The 15194-nt window shown below is 47.0% G+C and overlaps 1 pseudogene; it reads left to right on the forward strand.

The window, feature by feature from the left end:
• Positions 1-13502: 13502 nt before the first annotated feature.
• LOC123186303 (serpin-Z1-like) lies at positions 13503-14958 on the forward strand (annotated as a pseudogene).
• Positions 14959-15194: the final 236 nt, after the last annotated feature.

Raw genomic sequence — 15194 nt, forward strand, 5'->3', positions numbered from 1 at the left:
CCAAGAATGTTGTACAGGATTATGACCAATTTTGATAGCACTTTCATTGTCACAAAGCAGTGGAACATGTTTCACATAAATCCCATAATCTTTAAGAGTTTGGGTCATCCAAAGTAATTGAGCACAACATGAACCAGCGGCAATGTATTCAGCTTCGGCGGTGGATAAGGATACCGAGTTTTGTTTCTTGGAAGACCAAGACACAAGAGATCTACCAAGAAATTGACAAGTACCCGAAGTGGACTTTCTATCAACCTTGTCTCCGGCATAATCCGAGTCGGAATAGCCAACAAGATCAAAAGAAGACCTCTTAGGATACCAAATGCCAAAATTTGGTGTATGGATTAAATATCTCACTATCCTTTTCACAGCCTTAAGATGACAATCTTTAGGAGCAGCTTGATATCGTGCACACATGCACACACTTAGCATAATATCGGGACGTGAAGCACATAGGTATAACAATGAACCAATCATAGAGCGATAAACCTTTTGATCAACCGGTTCACCATCTTTGGTTAAATCATTATGTCCACTAGTAGGCATGGGTGTAGACATACCTTTGCATTCTTGCATATTGAACTTCTTGAATAAGTCCTTGGTGTACTTTGTTTGAGAGACAAATGTACCTTCCTTAGTTTGCTTGATTTGCAACCCGAGAAAGAATTTGAGTTCACTCATCATAGACATCTCAAACTTCTCTGACATTAGCTTTCCAAACTTTTCACTAAAGAGGGGGTTAGTTGAACCAAATATGATATCATCAACATAAATTTGGCATACAAATAGCTCTCCATTAACCCTTTTAGTAAAAAGAGTAGAATCAATTTTACCAATTTCAAAACCACTTGTAGTAAGGAACTTGGTTAAGCATTTATACCATGCTCTAGGAGCTTGTTTAAGACCATAAAGAGCTTTGTGAAGTTTGTAAACATGATTTGGTTTCTTAGGATTGGTAAAGCCGGGATGTTGTTTGACATAAACTTCCTCCTCTATTTCACCATTTAGAAAAGCACTTTTAATGTCCATTTGGTACAAGGTGATGTTATGGTGATTAGCATAGGCAAGTAAGATACGAATGGACTCAAGTCTAGCAACGGGGGCATACGTCTCACCATATTCCATACCTTCGACTTGTGTGTACCCTTGGGCGACGAGACGTGCTTTGTTGTGAACCACTTGTCCATCTTCATCTTGCTTGTTGCGGAACACCCATTTGGTACCAATGATGTTGTGGTTGTTGTCGGGCTTCTCAACCAATGTCCAAACTTGGTTTCTCTCAAAATTATGTAGCTCTTCATGCATAGCATTTATCCAATCCGGATCTTCCAATGCTTCTTCAACCTTCATGGGTTCAATGCTAGAGATGAATGAATAGTTTTCACAAAAGTTAGCTAAATGAGTTTTTGAGCGAGTGATTCTCCCGGTTTGTATATCATTGAGGATTTGCTCGACGGGATGATCTTTGGCAATTCTTGCTCGAACTCGTGAGAGCTTTTGCTTGGGTCTTTGTTGAACATCTTCTTCATCTTGTTCTTCTTCTTGGCCTTCTTCATTGTTGACATCGTCGTTCTCTTGTCGTGGTGGAGAAGGAGGTTGTTGATGTTCGTCTTGACGTATTTCCTCGTTTTCTTCATCTTGGTGTGTCCCACTTGTGGATGCTTCCGTGTCGATTCTTGGTTCACCTTGTCGTGAGGTAGAAGCTTCCACTTGGACGGATGAAGTACTCTCCTTCACCTCTGTTGGACGAATTTTGCCAACGGACAAGTCTTGAATTGCTTCTGAAGGGTCTTTGTCTCCTACATTAATTGGCAATTGCTCTACTTGCGAGCCATTAGATTCATCAAACTTCACATCTACCGTCTCTTCAACTTTTCGGGTGAAATTTTTGTAGACACGGTAAGTGTGAGAGTTTGAGCCATAACCAAGTAGAAAACCTTCATGAGATTTAGGAGCGAACTTTGAACGATGATGCTTATCAAGAATGTAGCACTTTGAGCCGAATACTCGAAAGTATCCAACTTGGGGTTTGTTACCAGTGAGAAGCTCGTATGCCATCTTGCCGAGTAGCTTGTGAAGGTATAAGCGATTTGTTGCGTGACAAGCTGTCTCAACCGCTTCTGCCCAAAAGTGCTTTGGCGTCTTGTATTCATCAAGCATCGTTCTTGCCATTTCGATGAGCGTCCAGTTCTTCCTCTCAACAACTCCATTTTGTTGAGGTGTATACGTAGCCGAGAACTCGTGTGAAATCCCTTCTTCGTTAAGAAAGGTGTCCACATTTGCGTTCTTGAACTCCGTTCCGTTGTCACTCTGAACCTTCTTGATCTTCACATCAAACTGATTTTGGGACTTCCTAGCGAAGTTTCTGAAGATCTTCTGGACCTGCGACTTGTCATTAAGAAAGAACACCCACGTAAATCTTGAAAAATCATCAACTATAACTAGACCAAAAGAATTTCCACCGAGACTCTTGTAGGCGTTGGGACCAAAAAGATCCATGTGAAGTAGCTCTAGTGGCCTCCTTGTGGTCATGATGTTCTTCACGGGATGTCTTCCTCCAACCTGTTTACCTGCTTGACAAGCACTGCAAAGTCTATCCTTATCAAATATGACATCATTAACTCCAAGGATATGATTTCCTTTAATAAGCTTGTCAAGGTTTCTCATGCCAACGTGACCTAGTCGTCTATGCCACAACCAACCTTTTGAGGATTTAGCAACAAAGCAAGTTTTAGGTTGTGCCTTTTTAGAGAAATCGACAATGTAAAGATCACCTCTACGCATACCGTAAAGACCATTTTATGATTGTCTCGACGAAATACTTGGCAATCTACCTCGGTAAATAGGACATTCAAACCGAAATCAGCAAGTCTAGATACTGAAAGTAAGTTGTAGCCAAGAGATTCAACGAGCATGACATTTTGAATGGAACTATCATGTGAGATGGCCACCTTACCAAGGCCAACCACTTTACCCTTTGAATTATCACCAAAGGTGACATATTTTTGAGGGCCGTCATTTTCAGCAAGCTCACGAAACATCTCTTCATCTCCGGTCATATGATCAGTACATCCACTATCAAGAACCCATTCCTTTCCTCCTGATTCATATCCCCGAAGATTTGCCATAAGACCAAAATGTCTCATTGCATCATCAAGATCGAAGTCACTATCATCATCATCATCATAATATTCATGTTCATCATGATCTTGTGATTCATCATTTCCTAGAGAGGGTAATTCATCAGATAAATGATCATCAAAGTGGTCACTTTTATGAATTCTTATAGCTTTGAGTATGATATCATTAATGATTCCAACATCTCCTTTAGCATGCTTAAGATTAGCAAGTTCAAGAAGACATTTACCAAAACTAGATTCACTAGAGTTCATCTTACTCAAGGCAATAGATTTATGGAGAATTTCATCCAAAGTTTTCAGGGAATGATTGGGAAATCGTTCCTCAAGAAATTTCCATATAGTATAGGCACAATTTTGAGTAGGCAAATTAGCAATCAAATTTTTTGGGAAATCCTCTAATGATGAGCTCAATAGTTCTAAGATTGCGAATCATGTCAATATCTTCATCTAGGGTAGGATGCAATGGATCAATATGAGGTGCACAAGGGCTAGCAATATACTTGTTCAAATGATATTGATTGAAGATTACAAGCATCTCATTTTTCCACTCATGAAAGTACTCTCCATCAAGAATAGGCACTCTATGCCTAAGACTCCCTAATGTAGACACATCCATCTTCCTCCAATGGTGATTAAACCAAGGCAATGGAGACCAAAGCTCTGATACCACTTGTAGGATCTAGAAGTAGATGTGTCTAGAGGGGGGTGATTAGACACATAATGCTCAAGTTGCAATTTTTAAGCTTTTTCCGTTTAAGTGGAGTTTAGGCACAATTTCAACACACACAATACATATCAAGCAAGCATGCAAAGAGTATATGAGCAGCGGAATGTAAAGCATGCAACTTGCAAGAATGTAAAGGGAAGGGTTTGGAGAGATCAAACGCAATTGGAGACACGGATGTTTTTCCCGTGGTTCGGATAGGTGGTGCTATCCTACATCCACGTTGATGGAGACTTCAACCCACGAAGGGTAACGGTTGCGCGAGTCCACACAGGGCTCCACCCAAGGGTAACGGTTGCGCGAGTCCACACAGGGCTCCACCCACGAAGGGTCCACGAAGAAGCAACCACCCACAAAGGGTCCACGAAGAAGCAACCTTGTCTATCCCACCATGGCCATCGCCCACACAGGACTTGCCTCACTAGCGGTAGATCTTCACGAAGTAGGCGATCTCCTTGCCTTTACAAACCCCTTGGTTCAACTCCACAATCTTGTCGGAGGCTCCCAAGTGACACCTAGCCAATCTAGGAGACACCACTCTCCAAGAAATAACAAATGGTGTGTAGGTAATGAACTCCTTGCTCTTGTGCTTCAAATGATAGTCTCCCCAACACTCAACTCTCTCTCATAGGATTTGGATTTGGTGGAAAGAAGATTTGAGTGGAAAGCAACTTGGGAAGGCTAGAGATCAAGATTCATATGGTAGGAATGGAATATCTTGGTCTCAACACATGAGTAGGTGGTTCTCTCTCAGAACATATGAGATGGAATGATGTGTGCGTTCGGATGGCTCTCTCATCGAATGAGAAGAAGGTGGAGGGGTATATATAGCCTCCACACAAAATCCAACCATTACACATTTTTCCAATCTCGGTGGGACCGAATCAATAAACTCGGTCGGACCGAAAATGTAAACCTAGTGACCGTTAGAGATTTTCGGTGGGACTGACATGCAACTCGGTAGGACCGATATGGTTAGGGTTTGGGCATAACGTAATCTCGGTGAGACCGATTACACAAACTCGGTGAGACCGAATTTGGTAATTAGCTAACCAGAGAGTTGGTCAGGCAAACTCGGTGGGACCGATTTGCTCTTTCGGTGAGACCGAGTGGAACTCGGTGAGACCGAAAAGTTACAAAGGGGAAACACTGAGTTTACATTGCAATCTCGATGGGACCGATTCGCTCTTTCGGTGAGACCGAAAAGTTACAAAAGGGAAACAGAGAGTTTGCAACCCCATCTCGGTGAGACCGAGATCCTTATCAGTAGAACCGAATTGCTAGGGTTTTGGCAGTGGCTAATGACAAGTGAAACTCGGTGGCGCCGGATAGGAAGAATCGGTAAGACCGAGTTTGGCTTAGGGTTTAGGTCATATGTGGATATGGGAAAGTAGTTGAGGGTTTTGGAGCATATCACTAAGCACATGAAGCAAGAGGCTCATTAAGCAACACCTCATCCCTCCTTGATAGTATTGGCTTTTCCTAAAGACTCAATGTGATCTTGGATCACTAAAATATAAAATGAAGAGTCTTGAGCTTTTGAAGCTTTAGCCAATCCTTTGTCCTTAGCATCTTGAAGGAGTTCCCACAACCTTTAGTCCATGCCACTCCATTGTTGAACTTATTTGAAACATGCTAGATTGAAATGTTAGTCCAACAAGAGATATGTTGTCATCAATTATCAAAACCACCTCGGGAGCACTTGTGCTTTCACTTATCCCCTTCACTCCTGGAGTCTGGGAGGTTGCCTTGCGGCTCCTCCGGGACTACCTCCTCCTGCCCCGGAGCTTGTCGCGACGCCACTTCGGCGTCGTCTGCAGTGCGGGGGGAGACAGCGGGCGGAACTGAGTTCACATCCGATGAATCCAGGGAGCCGCCCAATGATTCGTTGAATTCGGCCCGGGGCGGGCTGCATAATTACGTTCGACATTAGGGAAAGCTGTGCAACAAAGGAACATCATGAGTTACTCTGATATCCGAACTTACGATTTCGCCGGACGCTTGGCCCTGTTTGGCCACTCCTCTCCGCCCTCTTCGGCGTCGGGGGAGTAGTCCGGCGGAGGGGTCTTCCTTTTCCTAGACCCCTCGGCCTCCCCCGTTGGGTAGGCCTTCCTCTTCTCTCCTCCCTCCGCTGGGGGGAGAGTTTTCTTCTTCCTCCTCCTCGTTTTCACGGGAAGAGGGCATCTCGGACTCGTCGGATGACGAGCCCGACACCACCACGTTACGGGCACTCTTTCGAGTCCCCGTGGTCTTCTTCTTCTTGGCCTTCTTCTCCGGCACCACGTAAGGCGCCGGAACCAGCAGCTTCACTAGTAGAGCTGGGGCTGGTTCTTCGGGCAGCGGAGCCGGACAGTTAATCGGTCCGGATATCGCTCGCCAAGCCTGTCAAAGGTAAGGGAGTTTAGATCCCGCATAGAGTCAAACTATGAAAAAAGCTTAACATCCTGTAAAAGGTGAAGATAGCTTACCTCGATAGCGTGACGCTGCGAGCTGTATCCGCGGTCCTCGGAAGCGGATGCGGGAGCCTCGGCGCCCTTGAATAGCACCTTCTAGGCATCTTCGTACGTCGTGTCGAAGAGCCTGCTAAGGGTTTGGTGCTGCGCCGGGTCGAACTCCCACAGATTAAAATCCCGTTGTTGGCACAGGAGGATCCGGCGGACGAGCATAACCTGGATTACATTAACAAGCCGGATTGGCTTGTTCACCAGGGACTGGATGCATGTTTGCAATCCGGTCACCTCTTTTTCGTCACCCCACGATAGGTCCGTCTCTTTCCAGGACATAAGCCGCGTGGGGGGTCCGGATCGAAACTCGGGGGCTGCGATCCAGTTCGGATCGCGTGGCTCGGTGATGTAAAACCACCCGGATTGCCACCCCTTTAGGGTCTCCACAAAAGAGCCCTCGAACCATAGGACGTTGGCCATCTTGCCCGCCATGGCGCCTCCGCACTCCGCCTGGCTGCCGCGCACCACCTTGGACTTGACGTTGAAGGTCTTGAGCCAGAGGCCGAAATGAGGGCAGATGCGGAGGAAAGCCTCGCACACGACCATAAACGCCGAGATGTTGAGGATGAAGTTCGGGGCCAGATCGTGGAAATCCAGGCCGTAGTAGAACATGAGCCCCCGGACAAATGGGTGCAGTGGAAAACCCAGTCCGCGGAGGAAGTGGGGAAGAAATACTACCCTCTCATGGGGCCTTGGGGTGGGGAGAAGCTGCCCCTTTTCGGGAAGCCGGTGCGCGATGTCCTTAGACAAGTATCCGGCCTTCCTTAGCTTCTTGACTTGGCCCTTCGTAGCAGAGGAGACCATCCACTTGCCTCCCGCTCCGGACATTGCTAGAGAAGGTTGAGGTGGGAAGTGCGGGCTTGGGCGCTGGAGCTCGAGTGCGCAGGAGATGGATAGGCAAAGGAGGAAAAAGGCGTAGGTAAAAAGGTGGATCCTTATCCCCTTATATGGGCGGATGCGGTTGTGCGTCCCCACCAGCCTAGTAAAACTCGCTTGCCTCCCAAGCGCCATGATAAATGGCGCGGTTGGGTTACCCACGTCCGTATTGATGAGAATCCCGTAAAGGGGGTACACGATCTCTGCTTTGACAAGACGTGCCAAGGAAACCGCCTCGCAAAACGTGCTGAGGTGGAAAAGTAAAAACGATTCGAGTAAAGGACTTGGCCGTAGTGTGATGACGCACTGCGGAATACGTCAGCAGATTTGATTTGTGTTTATATTATTCTCTCTATGGAAATATGTGGAAACTTATTTTGTAGATCCGGACACTACTCTTGGTGTTTACAATCTTCTATGAAGGACTTCGAGGAGGAACCCGCTTTGCAATGCCGAAGACAATCTGCGCGCCGGACTCGTCGTCATTGAAGCCTGGTTCAGGGGCTACTGAGGGAGTCCTGGATTAGGGGGTGTTTGGGTAGCCGGACTATACCTTCAGCCGGACTCCGGGACTATGAAGATACAAGATTGAAGACTTCGTCCCATGTCCGGATGGGACTTTCATGGCGTGGAAGGCAAGCTTGGCGATGCGGATATTCAAGATCTCCTACCATTGTAACCGACTCTGTGTAACCCTAACCCTATCCGGTGCCTATATAAACCGGAGGGTTGTAGTACGTAGGACATCAACTCCATATACAACAATCATACCATAGGCTAGCTTCTAGGGTTTAGCCTCCTTGATCTCGTGGTAGATCTACTCTTGTACTACCCATATCAACAATATTAATCAAGTAGGAGTAGGGTATTACCTCCATCGAGAGGGCCCGAACCTGGGTAAAAACATCGTGTCCCTTGTCTCCTGTTACCATTCGGCCTTGACGCACAGTTCGGGACTCCCTACCCGAGATCCGCCGGTTTTGACACCGACACCTTTCCTTCCTGACCAGGTACTACAAAACCATCTGGCTGATCCATGTAAATTTCCTCCTTCAACTCTCCATTGAGGAAAGCCGTCTTAACGTCCATTTGATGAACGAGAAGACCATGTGAGGCAGCCAGTGATAGTAGCACCCGAATTGTGGTCAGTCTAGCCACGGGTGAGTAAGTATCAAAGAAGTCTTCACCTTCTTTCTGGGTATAACCCTTGGCCACGAGCCGTGCCTTGTACTTTTCAATCGTACCATCAGGTCTAAGCTTCTTCTTGAACACCCACTTACATCCTACAGGTTTGCACCCATAAGGACGGTCAGTGATCTCCCAGGTACCGTTAGCTAAGATGGAATCCATCTCGCTACGTACAGCTTCCTTCCAGTAGTCAGCATCAGGAGATGCATAGGCTTCTGAAATAGTCCTGGGTGTGTCATCCACGAGGTACACAATGAAATCATCACCAAAAGGCTTTGCAGTCCTCTGTCTCTTACTCCTCACAGGAGTTCCATTGTTACCCTCAATAGGATTCTCAACGTGTTCCATCGCAATGGTGGGTTCAGGAATTACAGTGAATTCCTCACTAGATGGAGTAGGTATCTCCTGATTTGATGAACTCGACATATCCTTCATAGGAAATATGTCCTCAAAGAAAGTTGCATCATTTGATTCCATAATCGTACCAACATGCATGTCGGATACCTTAGATTTTATTATCAAAAATCTATAGCCGATGCTATGAAAAGCATAGCCCAGAGGAACACAATCCACGGTTTTTGGTCCAAGCTTGCGCTTCTTGGGAATTGGTATATTGACTTTCGCCAAACAACCCCAAGTACGTAGATAAGAGAGTTTCAACCTTTTCCTTTCCCATTCCTCAAATGGAGTCATGGTCTTATGCTTTGTGGGAACTCGGTTTAGGACATGACACGCAGTCATTAGCGCCTCCCCCCACCATTCCTTGGATAGACCCGAAGTGTCTAACATGGTGTTAACCATATCAGTTAGAGTTCGGTTCTTTCTTTCGGCTACCCCATTTGACTGGGGTGAGTAGGGAGGCTTCCTCTCATGGATTATACCATGTTCCGCACAAAACAGATCAAATTCATTGGAAAAATACTCTCCACCACGATCGGACCTAAGCCGTTTAATTTTTTGATCAAGTTGGTTCTCTGCCTCAGCTTTATAGTTTTTAAAGAAAGTCAAAGCCTCATCTTTTGATTTCACAAGATACACATAACAATATCTAGTGGAGTCATCAACCAACGTCATGAAGTATCTCTTTCCACCTTTTGTCAACACGCCATTCATCTCACAAAGATCAGAATGTATAAGCTCTAGTGGCGCCAAGTCGCTTGCCTCTGCAGTCTTATGGGACTTGCGAGGTTGCTTAGCTTGCACACATACTTGGCACTTGGAGCCTTTGACAGTAGAGATTTTCGGAATTAAATTCATATTGGCTAACCGCATCATGCAACCAAAGTTAATATGACAGAGTCGTGAATGCCAAATATCAGACTCATTATTGTGGCAAACATTATTAATAACTTTATTGCAAATATCTGACAAAGATAGGCGGAACAAGCCTCCACACTCATAGCCTTTTCCAAAAAATTGTCCACACTTAGAAATTACAACTTTATTGGATTCGAAAACCAACTTAAAACCATCTCGACATAAACGGGAACCGCTAACGAGATTTTTATTGATGGACGGCACATGATGAACGTTCTTCAGACGCACAGTCTTCCCCGAAGTAAACTTCAGATCGACCATACCAACACCTCGAACGATGGCATGTGACCCGTTCCCCATCAGCACGGGTGAAGTCCCTGTTACCTGGTAAGAAGAAAACATGGAGGCGTCAGCACAAACATGTACATTGGCACCGGTGTCAATTAACCAATCAGGGGATTGAAATACTGAAAGGATGGTAGGAAAAATACCGTACCCTGATTCCTTCATATCAGTATCACCGATGACAACATTAGCAGACTTGCCGCTCTTCTCATGTTCGCGCTCCTCAAAGATGTTAGGACACTTCGGAGCCCAGTGATTAGGATCACTGCAGACATGGCAAAGTCACTTCCCCTTCTTATGAGAATTCTTCTTGAAGTTGGTAGAATGTGATGGCTTGTTCTTTGTATCAAACTTGCCTTTGCCTTGAGTTTTGTTCTTATTGTTTTTGAACTTGTTGGGCTGGGAGTTCTTCTTCTGTACCATGTGGGCACTAGAACCTCCCTCAGCAACTCGAGCACGTGTGTCCTTTGCTCTCGCCTTCTCTTCAACATCAAGAGTACCAATGAGATCCGCAACGGAAAACTCCCGTCTCTTGTGTTTCAGGGAAGTAGCAAAATTGTTCCACGAAGGTGGAAGCTTGGCAATGATGCCTCCGGCAACAAATTTGTCCGGCAACACACACTTGAAGTACTCAAGTTCTTTTGCGAGCGACTGTATCTCATGAGCCTGCTGTACAACAGGGCGCTCATCAGTCATCTTGTAGTCATAGAATTGCTCCATGACGTACAACTCGCTGCCGGCGTCCGAGGCACCAAACTTGGCCTCGAGCGCAGCCCACATGTCCTTGCCGTTGTCAAACGACATATTTGAATCCACAATGGAGTCATCAAGAACACTCAGAAGAGTGCCTTTAAAGAGGGTATCGATCTTCTCAAAAGCTTCCAGCTGTGCTGGATTAAGATCGCCCTCAGGCTTGCCCTTGGTGGCATCATAGCAGCTCATGGCCTGAAACCAGTAGACTGCTCTCGTGCGCCACCTCTTATATTGCGCCCCCTTAAAGGCAGGCGGCTTCAGATGCACATCAAAACCACTCGGAGTAAATTGCCTATAATCAGGTTTTTGGATTGTTGGAAATATGAGCAAATTACTATGAGATTTAATCCGAATAAACAGAAGATAAATCATGACCATAGTAGCAGAGGTTAATCTAATCATGCGAACTAGCATAGCAGATGAACATATCACATCTAGGGCACATACTAGAAGCATGAATTCTACCACGATCTCGAACAGGAAGGATAGAATCACATACCGTGCAGCGGGTGCAGCACCGCCGGCGTTGACGTTGTCGCCCATGTCGTCGAGGACGAGGTTGCCGAGGTCGGGGAAGAAGTCTTCGTTCGCGAAGTCGTCGCTGCCAGCAGTCGCGCGAGTGCGCTCCCCAAAAACCTGATCGCCCCTCTCCCGTACAGGATCACGAGAGGCGGGGTTCCGGAGGCCTGCTGTCCCTTCTCGCAGTGCACACCGGAAGGAGGGATGGAGAAGACTTGCTTGGCGGCGCTATGATCTGGAACGGTGGTGAGAAACCATACGAAGCGGCGGCGGCTAGGGTAGACGTCTGCCTGACTATAAGATGCTCTGCTTGCAAGACTTCCTGAAAACAGCGCCACCACCAAGTGTAAAAACATAACCACTTGTGACCTTAATCTCATCAGCGTCAGATATCCAGTTTGAGTCACTATAACCCCCCAATACCCTTGGATACCCGGTGTAGTGAATCCCATAGCTCGCGGTGCCTTTCAAATAGCACATAACTCTCTCAAGCGCATGCCAATGATCATCTCCCGGTTTTGACACAAACCGACTCAGCTTGCTCACAGCAAAAGAGATGTCAGGCCTCGTGGTACTCGCCAAATACATAAGCGAGCCAATAATCTGAGAATACCTCAGTTGATCTCTAGCAATCCGTCGATTCTTTCGAAGCAACACAGTAGCATCATATGGAGTTGGAGAAGGCGTGCAGTCGCTATACCCAAAACGACTCAAGACCTTTTCCACATAATGAGACTGAAGCAGTGTGATCCCACCATTCTCATCTCTCAACAGCTTGATGTTTAAGATAACATCAGCTACTCCTAGATCCTTCATCTCAAAACAGCGAGATAAGAAATCCTTAACCTCCTTGATTAAATCAAGTTTGGTTCCAAAGATCAATATGTCGTCGACATACAGACAAAGAATAACTCCTTCGCCCCCACCATAGCGATAGTACACGCACTTGTCACCATCGTTTACTACAAAGCCGGCAGCAGTTAATGTTCTTTCGAACTTCTCATGCCACTCCTTAGGAGCTTGTTTAAGGCCATATAAAGACTTTAATAACTTGCACACCTTTCCTTCCTGACCAACTTCTCATGGCACTCCTTAGGAGCTTGTTTAAGGCCATATAAAGACTTTAATAACTTGCACACCTTTCCTTCCTGACCAGGTACTACAAAACCATCTGGCTGATCCATGTAAATTTCCTCCTTCAACTCTCCATTGAGGAAAGCCGTCTTAACATCCATTTGATGAACGAGAAGACCATGTGAGGCAGCCAGTGATAGTAGCACCCGAATTGTGGTCAGTCTAGCCACGGGTGGGTAAGTATCAAAGAAGTCTTCACCTTCTTTCTGGGTATAACCCTTGGCCACAAGCCGTGCCTTGTACTTTTTACAGTCAGTGATCTCCCAGGTACCGTTAGCTAAGATGAAATCCATCTCGCTACGTACAACTTCCTTTCAGTAGTCAGCATCAGGAGATGCATAGGCTTCTGAAATAGTCTGAGGCGAGGCGAGGCGAGGTGAGGTAGGTCTCCTCTTCTCATGCTCATACAAGTGGTAGAAGAGCTCACCTTCTAAAGAGGTGCAACTCTCTCTCAACTTCCGGGATGGGACTAAACTTTAGCCTCACTCACTTCACTCACATGTGTGCATGAATGGGCCAAGAAAATTTCAGAATTTTAGTTGGGCTTTGGGCTAAAGGCCTACTAGCAAAATTCCAACAGTACTACGACCATAAGCAGCAAGTTCATGGCTACGTTGTAATCTCAAACTCCCTTTATCTCTATTTCCTCTCCTATTCCTCTTGTTCTTTATATGTACCGCTTTATCCTAGCGATTGGCCTCAACTTGTACGCCACAAACAGGGGCTCTTCCTGTCGCATATAAATAAAGATCACGCGGCTCCTTATGAGGAGTAGGAACGCTTCAAAGTTTACAAGAAGATCAGTGACATGTCGTGTTACTGTATAATACGCATTGTATATTTTCTGATAAAGAAAATAAAAATCCATTTATACTAGAAAACTTCAGGGCGAAGTACAGTAATATCATTCCCGGCAATAAATACGTAAAACCCTGGAACTTCGTGAGGAAGGAATTTGAATTATAAAACCCCAACTCCCTTCCTAGTTACGATACACCTCGCCACTGCCTCACCCACCGAGACACCCACCCCTACCGCCCTACGCCGCACCGTTCCATGGAGATGGAGGACCTCGCCGGAGCCATCAGGGACCTGGCCGCCCTCTCCACGCGGCTCCTGCTTCAACTCAGCGGCGACGGCGAGAAACGCAACCTGGCCATCTCCCCGCTGTCTATCCACTCCGTGCTCGTCCTTCTCGCTGCCGGTGCCACGGGCGACACCCTCGACCAGATCGTCTCCTTCCTGGGCCTCTCCGGCGGCGCTGCGCTTGCGGCCCTCGCCTCGGAGGTGACCACCCTTGTATTCGGGATGGCCGATGGCGTGGAGCCCAAATCCGGTGCGCAGTAGGCGTTTGGGTGGACGCGTCGCTCCGGCTGAGGCCCGCCTTCGCGGACAAGGTCGCCTCCAAGTTCAAGGCCGCGGTGCGAGCCATGCCATTCAGAGAGAATGTACGTACGCAATTCTCTACTTACCTGATTATTATCCGTACGAGTGCTATATATTGTCTGTATTTTTAATTTCTTGCGTGCAATTAATTAATCAACCTAAGGTGGAAGAGGCGAGGGTTGAGATCAACCGCTGGTTCGAGGACAAGACGGGCGGCTTCATCAAAGACCTCATGCCAGAAGGCCACCTCAACGCCACTTTGACGGCCCTTGTCATCGGCAATGCGCTCTACATGAGGGGCAGATGGCTAGACCCGTTCGACCCTGAGTACACCCAGGACGGCGACTTCTTCTTTGCCGACGCCGACGAGAGCCGTGTGCACGTGCCGTTCATGACGAGCACCAACGACCAGTGCATCAGCTGCCATCCCGGCTTCAAAGTCCTGCAGCTACACTACGACTACGAGAGCAAAGGCGATGGCGGCGGCGGCAACCACCGGTTCAGCATGCACATCTACCTCCCCGACGAGCGCGACGGCCTGCAGGCCGTGCTGCGCGAGATCAGCTCCTCCGGCACTGCCGTGTTCGTGGCCCGCAGCGTCCCGGCGGCACGAGGCGTCGAGGTGGGGAACCTCACGATCCCAAAGTTCAAGGTGTCATCAAAGATGGACGCGGGGGATGTGCTGCAAGGTCTTGGCCTGGAGCTGCCGTTCCGCTTCACGCACGACTGGTCGGAGATGATTGAGTTGGCGGAGCCTCTAAAGGTGCAGAATGTGCTCCACGAGTGCGTCGTGGAGGTGGACGAGGATGGAACCATGGCCGCTGCGGCCACTGAAGCTGACTGTGATGTTTTTTTTTTTTTTGAGAAAGACTGTGATGTTGGGTTTTCTCTGTACCGAGAGGAACCGGCTCGCGTGGACTTCGCGGCGGATCATCCGTTCCTGTTCCTCATCAGGGAGGACAGGAGCGGCATTCTGCTTTGAGTCAATTACACCACAGGTGCTAGAACTTGGCACGAATAATCACTTTAGTGCTAGAACTTGTGGTATACATGTAAATAGTTTAAAAACTTGGCTTGACGGTGTAAATACGGTGTTATATACGCCTCTGCGTTGACTAGGTGTGTCAGCTAGGCGTGAGGCCCGCTGTCAGTGAGAAGAAGGAGAGGGCAGGGCGTGTGGTCTGCCTTTTTGCGAAAAGCCACTTGATAATTTTTTCTCTCTCACGAAAAAGTTGCTCTAGAGAAATTGTACATAAAAGAAAAATGCTACTCCTCAGATTCAAACTCACGACCTACAGGTTACCCGTGCGGTTGGCTATCCAGCACACAGAGTCAGATTTGACAACACAGTAAGATATATAAGCTTTA

Source organism: Triticum aestivum, chromosome 2A (genome assembly GCF_018294505.1).
Source record: "Triticum aestivum cultivar Chinese Spring chromosome 2A, IWGSC CS RefSeq v2.1, whole genome shotgun sequence".
Classification (NCBI taxonomy): domain Eukaryota; kingdom Viridiplantae; phylum Streptophyta; class Magnoliopsida; order Poales; family Poaceae; genus Triticum; species Triticum aestivum.